We start from the raw sequence: 11,470 nt of genomic DNA on the forward strand, positions 1-11,470 counted from the left end.
ACAACCAGCTCCTAAGGGCCCATATTTACTAGTCTCTTTTGAAAAATTAAAGTAAGTGGGGTGCTGATCAAATGAAGAAGGAAGAGGAGCATTAGCTCCCCAAACGACAGTGTCCTTGAACCACTCTGTGTGGTACCTTACCATGAACTTGATGCATTGCCGGTGCACATCCAGCATGCTCAGCAATGATTTCACAAGTCTGTTTCTCTCTGCACCTCTGCTATAGCATGTCCTAAAAATTACCGTGCAATAGTTACAGCTTGAGTTGAGTGTTTTTTAACTCAAAAATATCAGTAGAAACAATTTTGGCATTCAAATGCCATCTTCAGCAATATTTCTCCTAAAGAAACTGGCTTAACATATTTATGGATCAATCTACTTCTACACTAAAATGCTTATTCACGAAAATAATTGCATGCTGCTTTAAGAACCTTACACCAACAACTAACTTATGTCACACCAACAACACACCATTTGAGCAGAAGCAACTACCACTGTTGTAATTGTGGTAAGACATAAAATAAAACTGAACCTGGATTTCCATTTAAATAGTATGCTTGCAGCTGGAATTATTTGTATTTATCCATTTCCTCTTGGGTTTCATTTCTGACACAGGGGATCTTTAGCTCCTATACAGCTAGTGCAACATTTTTACATAACAATTCACGTATATACACTATACACTGTAGTTTAGAGAACATTTCTTCCCCATAGGAATTAGTTTTCTACTCACATAACTTTAAGTGCATAGAATGCTATTCCCAGCAAAGTAGTAATAAACCCCTTCCTTGACTCATTTGGTACAAATTCTTGTTGGTTAAAACACAACTCTCAAGTCTATTTGTTCCACGTGTTTTGTGAATCCAGAAAAAGCAGCAAATTGCTTCCCTGCTCCCTCTATCCAAATACCATTTGGAGAGCCCCAGAAAGGTTCTCTGAAGGGTGTATTTCCAGTCTCACATTGAAGTTGCTGCACCAACACCAGCACCATCATGACTACCAGCAGAAATAGGCTCCCGATCTCTCGAGTGGTTAGAGAACAGCAGCAACGTAACAGCAGCGTGACTTCATGACCTTCCCTGAAAGGTGCAACGTTACTATCTGTTTGCACACGTGCTAACAAACAACATCACGATCCCTGTAAAAGGGAAGTTAACCTCACGATTGAAAGACAGGTGGAATCTATCTGTAAAGAACACAAGTCCTCAAACTTCTTTGAGGTGGGGTCACATCTTGAGACACATGCACTGGAAGGGCTAAATTCGGAGCAAATGAAAGCTGAAGATCCCAAATATTCAGCCACCAATCTCCAATATTGCTATCACCCCCAAGTCACCTATTCCCAAAGAACCAAACATTAAGTCTACATTGTACTAAAGACACCAAAGCTTCTGTGATAGCCATTTTTCAGGGAGTCTAATATAAACCAGGATCTGTCCATTCACATACATGCAAAACCCAAAAGAGTGTATTTATGCCAAGGAATTGATCACTTTCAAACTTCGTGGAAGCTGAGGGAAACTGCAGATACAGAAAGAACAGAAAGCTACAGTTCCTGCACGCTGGCTGCCCTGCCAGTACATCCCAGTGAGAGAGATACTAAAAGAAGAACAGAGAAATGGCTGAGATACTGCAAAATAAACAGGCATTTTATTTGGCTGGTTCAGCTCTTACACTGCTCTAAGCCTAGGTGAATGCTTCGTAGATACAGGAATTGAATGGCTGTTGAGCAAGAGCAGTGCAGTGCTGAGGCACATGAAGTGTCTCCAAAGTGAGTGCAAGGAGAGGTTTGGTGCACCCAATGCAACACTTCAGTCTGGGAAACGTGGATGACAGATACGGGACAAACAAATGCAGAACTTCCAAACCTGGCTGAAGCTTCATCATTACATTACAGCATGTTCCCACTTCTAAATGGTCAAATACTCGCAGACTTTGCAGACATTCAGTTAAACTGAATGTTTCATCCTCATTTAAAATGAAAATGCTTCATGTTTGGTGTAACTCAGTCTGTCTTCTTTTTTAAAGGATGTTTCATTACTTGACTACAGGTAACCTCCAGATCTTCATGTAAGTGGGAAAAGTCTCCATCTGTTAACATAACTGCTGGTTATGGTTACCCGTACATGTGTTACAAGGCTACATTTTAAGAGGTCTGTAGCTTAGTTTTTGAGCCAAGCAGAATCTCATTAGGGACCTGTTCAAAGACCAGCTCTGTGGAAAGCAAATTGAAACTATCCTGCGCATTCTGGCTACTCATAGCGGCACCTTCACATTACGTATGGTTCTTAATTGCTCTTAGCATGGGCAAATTGCAGTCTGTGCTATTAGGGATTTTCGCTTTAAGCAAAGGATGGGAATTTATTGCTGTTTTTATGCTAACACATTGGTGTTTTGAGTATTTATAACATTGTTACATTTGTTATTAATAGCGCAATGTACTGGAGAGGGAGTAAGAATCAATAAAACTCTCCTATCTGCATTTATAGTATTTAAAAATACCACATAGTCCACAGGGTTTGCTTTGGGAGATGTGTTTCCTTAGCAGTTTCATTACTTTGCCTTGTATGTGGGTTTTGAATAACCGATACAATGGAACACAACAGTGAAACAGGTTCAAATGGAGCAGTGATGTTTTCTTTGGTTTGGACAATGTTTGGACAGAGACCCCAGGTTGTATCCTGGTCTGCTATATGATCTTGGGAAGGTGATCTGGGACCAGAGTAGGAGCATGGAACTGTCTAGAGACAGTCACTTGTGGGATTCCTCACCCTCAATAACCTTCAGCTTCTCCTGATACCGAAATAAAAGTGGCTGCCTCACAGAGTGAGGCTACGAACTGCTGATGATACCTCAGCGGGGGCAGAACACGCTTCCTAGGCAGTCTGCGTAGCCACCAGTGAGTACAAAGGATCTCTGCATGTTCTGTCCAAAAAGATTTTGAAGGGCAAAAGGCAGGGTAGTAGGACAGAGAGCTGAAGAAATGAGAAAGCGGCAGCACATCAGGTCCGTCTTCCCCTGCGGTAACCAAGCGGATGGCTGCAATGCCCCTGCAGCAGCACCTCTTTACTCCTGCACCCTCCAACTTCTCACTCTGCACAAAAGCTCATTTCTAGATTTGATCCTTCTGCTTTTTCAATTCCCTCCTAAACATATTTTCCAAAACCCTTACCTGTCTCACTGTCCGCTGTCCTCTCCCCTGCCTCTTCTCCTCCATTCCTTCCTGGATCTGTTTCTGAGAGGTACAAATGAACATGTTTTATTTCAGACCCTCAGGCAATCTTTTAGCTTCTGTACCTGCTGGAGCGAACTTGGCCTAAACTTCAGTTATTCTGCCGGAATTGGTGATGCCAATAATAAAAATTATTTACTGACAGATTTCTGCAAGAGCAGAAAACTTAATACTGAGAAAGGACAGCTGTATTAGTTGGATATACTGGCTGTATTGTCTTTCCAATTTAATATTGCTTTGGCTGTTAAGTGTTTAGGTGAAAACTAGCATCTCTAGACCTGAAAATCTAGGAAGATGGGTGTATCACAATCATCAGAGGTCTGACACACAGTCACTTTGACTGGACAAATTCGTATTTGTCAATGTGGTGGCAAACGGAGTACGTGCTCCAGGTGACCCCTTGAGGGACATTTCCCTGAGAGCCATTTGTTTGGCATGGAGACGTTCCACTTCCTCCGAGTGCCAGATTGGTTTCAAGCATTTGTGCATGGAAACACTAAACTATGCAGATAAATTTTAGAAGATGAATGAGCATCTGCACTCCAATATAATTTATATGCAATAATACATGTTATTTATACACTCTGAAGGCTCTGTGAGGCAAAACATCACCATTTTGTCTATTTTCCGAAAGTATAAATAAGACATAGGATTGCAGAGAAATTATATTGGAGTGCAAAGGCTCATTTATCTTTTGAAATTTACTTGCATACCCTTTACACTAGGAAAAATAACACCATCCAGAATTTACACAGAAATAAAACCAGTCAGATGAAAGGCTCTATATAAAGTGTTATGGTAACATACTCAAATTAAATAATTCAGACTTTTGCAAATTTATTAACCCTTACCATAACTAAAACCCACTTCCTCAATTTTAACTATCCACATGTGGAAGACATAATCTAAAGACAGGTCAAGTTCGTCGAAAACTAAGAACTGCTCTTGCAAGGGGGGACAAATTTTGCTTTGCTGTATGCCAGGGTGACAACCATGACTTGGCAGCTATTACTCTAGCTTTGCACTGAAGTGACAGGGTAATTCACTCCAAGGAAAGAAAGGCTTGCCCAAACTTTAAGAATCTCTAGCCACTCAGACACATAAATGAAAAGACTGTGGAAAGGCACCATTCTCCAGTACATGTAACCACCTCCTGCTCAGAAGAAGCTCACACAATATACTCGCTTCTTACTAGTAGTTGGATAGCCACCCGTCTGAAGTCAACTGATTAGAACTTAGTCCTTTTGGTTATGTCATTTAGAAGATATTCAAAATACACTTTCCCAAATCTTTTATACCATTTTTAATTTTGTAATTAAGATAATAAACCTGATGGCAGAAGATTACACTCCCTGACCTCTTCTTGATCAGTGTCCTGTTTCTATTTAGCCAGCCTCGTCTCTTAATATGTTACCCACTACCATTTCTGTTCAATGTTGAGAGCAGATCCACGATTTTACTTCTACCTTAGTTGAGAATCCACATCCAAATGTGTCCTACGATTCCTGCGTCTCCTTTTTGGCTGTCTCGTGTGGATGGAGCACACACTTCTCTCCTGGGCTCACACTGAAACACCTTCTAAAGGCTTCCACGTTTCTCAGGGCTCTTGGTATACAAAAATGCTCGGCACGTCGCCGTGGGAGACCTCAGATTGGGTGGTAAAGCCACTGAAATACACATGTTCTCACAGCACCTAATCCAAAGCCACGACGATTAAAGGAAACATTTTGGCCCAGATATAGACATTCAACAAATTGTTACATCTCATTCTCCCTAAATTGTTTTCACTCCTGCTTTTCAGCCTTTCTTTTGTCACACCTTAACTCTGAACTGCACTAATACAGCACTGGGATTTCTTTTTTTTTTTTATAAGCAAGACTTTGTCAAAATATTAAAAAATGACCAAAGACACCAAAGAGTGGATGAAAACAATAGGTTTTAGATGATTTTTCTGTTAAAAAAAAAGCCAAAGCCAAGAAGAAAAAGGTACTTTCTACTCATAATTTTTGCTATTTCCACTATGCATAAATCAACAGAAGAGAAATAAAACCACACCTCAGAACTCCCTTACACATTATGAAAATTCGCTTTTTCAACAGAACCAGTTTTGAAGTTGCCAGAACTAGCACCCAGGTTTGCTCATTCTCCAGTCACAGCTGTATTTGCTGGTTATACCTTCTTCCATGTGGTGCCATCCTTTAGATATCAGTCCCGGTCTGGTTGAACGCAGTACAGCATCGCTGAAACTCCTGCTTGCGAACCACACACATAAATGTGGGACGTTTAAGTGCACCTCGGGATGAAAGCTTTGTAGATCCAGAACCATTTCTCACCCAACTCAGTTCCACGGCGCAGACCTAGTCGAGGCCTCGGGGCAACCCCACGTGCAGCCGTGGCCAGGGGCCTCCCGATCCACCAGCCTGGCCCTGCATCTTGCTTTCTCTGAAGATGCTATAACCTTTCTCTCTATGCACCTCGCTGCTACCAAACAACAGAAACAAACCTTGAAAGAGCAATAACAGAAGAAAAAGCTTTTTTTTTTTTTTTTTTTTTTTTTTTTACAATCCGAATAGCCAGAAGCAAACAATTTTCATATTTCTTTTCAGTATTTCTGTACCTCAGCATGAAAGGCAGTACACAAATACATAAGCACCTCATTTAGATGACCATATTAAGCTTGGCATCCAGGTCTGGATGAGCTGTACCCTTTTTTCAACAGAATAAAAAAATTATCTACAAGATCACAATCTGGAAAATTGCACCCGAAAATTAAGAAAAATTAAAACTCATATATAGTGCATCTGAAATAGTCTTACTGGTGACTGTGTCAGGTCTTTTAGAGCAAGTGACTCCTAATCCAACTAGGCCAGAACCAAAACTGGTTCTTCAAGTAATTTTAGGAGGGGAATGCATGCAGTTCTATACATGCACTAACACTAATAATGCCCTCCTCTAACACCTGACAGTTCAGCTAACTGATCAGAGGTAACCAAAACAGCTTTGTCCCCTAGAAATGTGAAAACAGACAGACATGAGATGCACAAGAAGTGCGGTACCACCTTTTTAGAAGTTGATAAAACCAGATGCCACCTCAGAGCTATACAGGGTATCAGTAATGAAGAACAGAGTGGGATCATCTCAGTCTTCTGGAAAATGTCTCCTCCCCAGCACCGCAGAGAAACCCCCTGTCAGGACATACTAACAGGTCATATTGCACTATCAAATGCTGCTGGGAATTTCAAGCACTAAAAAACACCTTTAAATAATTAGCCATTAAGAGAAGGACAAAATAAGTCATATAAGAAAATCAGCTTCAGAACTTCAGAGTAGATTGAAGTGGGGAAAATAAATAGACACCCTAACTTTCATTCTTAAGGGCCGTCCTGCCTGGACTCAAAGCATGTAAGTAATTGCCAAAGGCGAGTATGGAGGTTTCTGTGAATAAAACCCCTTATCAAGAGTCTCCTAGCTCAAGTTCATCTAAGCATACCTCGGAAATGGCTTCTTTCTCCCTCCCTTAAGGGAAGCAAACACTTCTTTGGACTAGGTATTAACCCAGGTCAAGTGATGGGCCTAAAAGAAAGCTGCTTGTGTCGGTGCTTGCTGAGATGGGATCGGGCAACCTTGCAAAGGCACCTTTCTGCGCTGCCTCGAGATCACAGCCAGTTGTCAGCCTCTCCAAGCAGGAATCCAAGGAACGGGACAGCCGAGGTTCCTGGTGCTGCCAGGCATCACCCGAAAGGGACACGAGACACCAGCAAGGGACGCAGGGGTTGGTTACGATCAGAAGAGCACACAGCACTAACACCACTAACGCTACAGCCCGTGGTGCTGCTGCTAGAGAAGGGATGTGGAAGAGCGAAGCACCGTGCCTGCCCGGCTCGGCAGAACGGAGCACGGCACCGGCGTAAGGGTCACGCTAACATCTGCGGAGAGTATTTTGTCTCAATTTTTCTTATTAAAAAAAATAATTAAACGCACTCTTGAGAGCTGATCAACATACATGGCTGCTCTTAGAAATACAAGCAAATATCGGCTCTACCAGGAATTCTCTCTGTGGTTTTGCAGTAGCTATGAAAACATGACTGCCTCCACTTCATACTTTGGAAGCTTAAAGACGGCAACAGTGAGAAAGAGGAGACAACCCCAAAGCGACAGAGGGAACCAGCTTCATCTGCAGCAACAACGTGCCCAGGAGCCAGGGACACCGCTTTGGGGTGGAGCCTCTGGGCTCTCCCCATCTCTGCTCCCTGTGTGGCTGCCTCATCCCGGCTCCATCCATGGCCACTTCCTCAGCCCTCACCTGCCTCCCATCCTTCCCAGACACGTGCCCAGCCTTCCCTTGGAAAGGGCTTTCAGTTGATGATCAACTCTTTTGGGCAAAGATGAGCTTTTATTATTCGTTGGTAGAGTGCCCAGAAAAATGGGGTTCTGATCTCAAGGCACTACCGTAATACAAATAACAATAATTCACAGCTACAGGGCCTTGGGAACTGCAGGAGTTTCACCAGGAGATGGTGAGTCATGCTAACCGGCCTCTCTGCAGCACGGAAATAAATCATTTTTGCACATTCCAGTGTTTTGGGGAGAAGGGAGAAAAGGAGGGATGAAATGCAAAATGAATTTAAAACACATTTGATTCTTTAAATTTATAATAAATCCAAGTGATTTACCAGAATATAAAATTCTCACATACAGAGTCAAGGACAATATTCTATTCATGTGCAAGAGTCATTTATTCATTTATAATTAGATAAAATGAACTGCAATTTTTTAGGAAAAAAATTTGCATGTGGCAACAGTAATGTATTATGGAAGGGTGGCACTTCGTTACATCCATTTGTTAGTCAGGACACTGGAGCTGCAATTTAATAGACAAGAAATAAGTACAGTAGAGGAAGGGAAAAATTAAATTCCGCGTGATCAGCAAGGTTTCGAACAATCGCTAGCCAACTGAAGTGGGTGCCATATCTATAAGTCATTTTGTTTTATAGGCCATTAGGATCTCCTGAGAGAGGCTGCATGGAGACCGCTGCTTTTTGTTGAAATTAAAATGTCAGAGAAAAAGAAATAGAACAAAACAGGGAATCTGCAATTAATTACAAGGCCATAAAAATTCAATAATCAGGAGGCAGTGTAGCTGTAGGCACAGCAGTATCTGATTCAGGCTAACAGGAATGGAATACATTAATCTTTTCAAATTAGTTTTTTAATCTGACGGGGATATATAGTGACGTGTTCTTTTACTGTTTGAGTAGAGCTGCTGTCTAATATATAATGCTGAGTGTCTGGAATTAGGACGTCTATAGCCATTTTGTGACTACAATATTTTCACGGCATTTATTCAACCCTATCTGTACACCTGTCCTACAGTAATCAGGCAAAGTTCCCATCCTACACATTGCTTACGAAGAAGAATGCTGGAATTAAGACAAAATACACAGCAAGTACCTAAACAAGTTTGCACAAAGGTGCTTAAAACGGCAGCACATTCTTCAGGTCGCGTCGCTGGGCTTTGGAACCAGGTTCCTACTCCTGGTTTACATGGATTTCTGCAAAAGAGGTAACCTGCAGAAAGGCCTTTTGCATTCCTGTTTCCACAGTACAGTGAAGCCCTAAGAGATTTTCATAAATTAGGAGCCCTTCTTACCTTTCACTCGGAGTCTCAACAACGTGCTTCAGACCTATTCCCCCGGGGGAAGCTTTGCTCTTCCCTGTGGCCACCGTAAGGAGACCAAAGGCACTTCCATGGGGAGCAAGCAAGCAGGAGATGGATGAACATCTACTGAAGACACTTGTTCTCCACAGCATTTGTTCACTACCATGGTTACAAGTATTTACAAAGATTATTTGACCTACCTCCAATCCCCAACAAATCTTTCCTCTCATTTGCTCAGTTTTCCCCTCTAATTCTACTGGTCACATGCATTGTACCTTTTCAGTTAGCACTGGATGTGGGCAACAGAAAATCCATCCTACTGAAAGGAAATCCACTTTTATCCACTGGCCCCAAAATCCTTTGTCTTTTATTAGGAAAGACATCTTCAAGGACTACTTCTGCATCTTCTTGTATATGTTAAACAGAAGAATAAAAAGTCATAGAAACCCCTTTCTCACATGTATTTGTAGGTCACCATGTTTTATGAAGAGAGCTTTTAAGCAGATTCACTCTTCAATTTTTCATTATTGCAAACAACAGTTACACGATTATCGAAGGCTCATGCCTCAGAACTTTCCCATAGGCGTGCAGGTAAAATCATTACCACCCCGTGTGTCCCCCTTGCTCCAAGTACACTAGTTTTCCTCTGCCTGTAGTTTCAACGCTGTAAGCATGCATTCCAAGAAAAAAAAAAAAAAAATCCCCAGGTGAATGTTAAACATATAAAATCTTAGCTCAAACCTAAGCTTATATCTTTGGCTAATTCCATTTTTAGTTTGCAGATTTTTTTCAATCAACTTCCAGTGCACTCACTTGAAAAACTGTCTTTCGATTCTTTACAGAGCCTGCACACACAGTAACATCATTTGTGCATTCATTGCGAGGCAAAACAAATGGGCATGGATGTATCCTTCCATAGATCCTTCCCAAGGATAAATAGTATGTTGGTGTAGTGGTAGATGAAAGAAAGGGAGAGAGGCAGAGAGCAAGTAAGCAAGACCTAATACAGCAAGACAGGGTTTGCAGGTTAAATTAAATAGCAACTCAATTTAGGAAATGCATTCCAAGTAGGAAAAACCTAAGAAAAAACCCTCCTGCAATACAGAGTCATTGTTTTCCAGGCATCATTTTCCTTTTAGATCATTATGACAGCAAAACTCTACATTATACCGTTAGTTTATCCAGCACTTTCCTTGCAGTGTTGCACTGATGTAAACATTAAAGTGTCTCCACACTCATATGACAACACAGGATAAAAAACTTGCTCCACTGCAGTCATAAGCTATTATCAATATCGGAGCAGCAACAATCTCCCCCTCCATGTCCTTAATAAGTTGGTACCACTATCTATGCTGTCTGCCTACTTCAGTAGTTTCAGTGTTAAAGAGCTCGATTATCTCATCACAGTCTTCCATGTGGAATTTCTCTCATCTAAAAGAGTCCCAAGATGCATCTTCCCACTTCTGAAAGCCATAAGCAGCAATCAGAGGACTCTCCCAAGGGCTGCACTCAGCACCCGTTCTGTACAGTACCATGGCAGTGAGACACAACTTCAACCAGGAGGAGAGCAGCGCATACGGCACGTTCCAGGGGACACTGAGGTTATTTCCTGAGCTGTAGCTCAGCCAACACACCGTGGTGATCCTCTCGCAGGCTTTATGCTCTCTCCTGGTGGGGACTGTACGCTGAACAGGCCGTAAGAATTAACTCGCATTCGCACATCTTAAACAAGGCCTCCTCAGGTAAGAGGAGAAATCAGAGTGGGGAATATACCATAAAGTGAGCACATTTAAACATTTTTCTGTTCATAAATTGTTACAAGCATATTGAACAGAACACTACTTTCCTAAGTGTTAATTATTTGCAGACTCGTATCATTGTGGTTGCCCGCCACGAGCATTGAGAACTCACAGTGCAAGTTATATCTCCTAAAGTCACTGTTTACTTGTCTGTCGTCACTAGGCACATGCAAGAAATCCAAGTGATACTAGAAATTCTTTCTTTTGACAATTAAAACACTTCCAAATACATTACTGCTGGGTTTTATTTTCCCTCTTTTCTTCTTTTTTCGCTCCCCCCCAATAAAAACAGAGCATACACAGAGGTATCATGGAAGGAGCCTGAACACAAAGACATAATTTGTTTAAAAATATGAAAAAAACACTAAAAATCCCTTTGTACATTATTAGTTCAGCTCTGCTGAGGCAGATTTACTCAGTCTATACCACCCCCTGACATGTTGGAGTACTGTTGTACATCTGTACAGTTGTGTGGCATTCAAAGAGCAGAGATACCCAGAGCTAAAGCGAAGGGAACTTGAGCGGCAGGACGCGGCAGGGCTGGTATCGCGGCTCCCGCTAGCAGCACGATTCACCGGTCACCACAACTGGGAGGAGGTTTAAAAAAGAAGCAAGAACAGCCCTGCTTACACACAGCACTGGCAGGAAAGCATAAAACAAATTCTTTGGCTCTTTCTCTACTCTGAGGATAAACAGATGTCTCTTGAAACATGGCCTACTGGCAAGAGACAGCGGCCTTAAATTCACTTAGGACAATGACACATTCCAGGGTAAATATTC

This window comes from Tinamus guttatus, unplaced genomic scaffold (genome assembly GCF_059628265.1).
Source record: "Tinamus guttatus ecotype Peru unplaced genomic scaffold, ASM5962826v1 Tinamus_guttatus_pri_ptg000246l, whole genome shotgun sequence".
NCBI classification, from domain to species: domain Eukaryota; kingdom Metazoa; phylum Chordata; class Aves; order Tinamiformes; family Tinamidae; genus Tinamus; species Tinamus guttatus.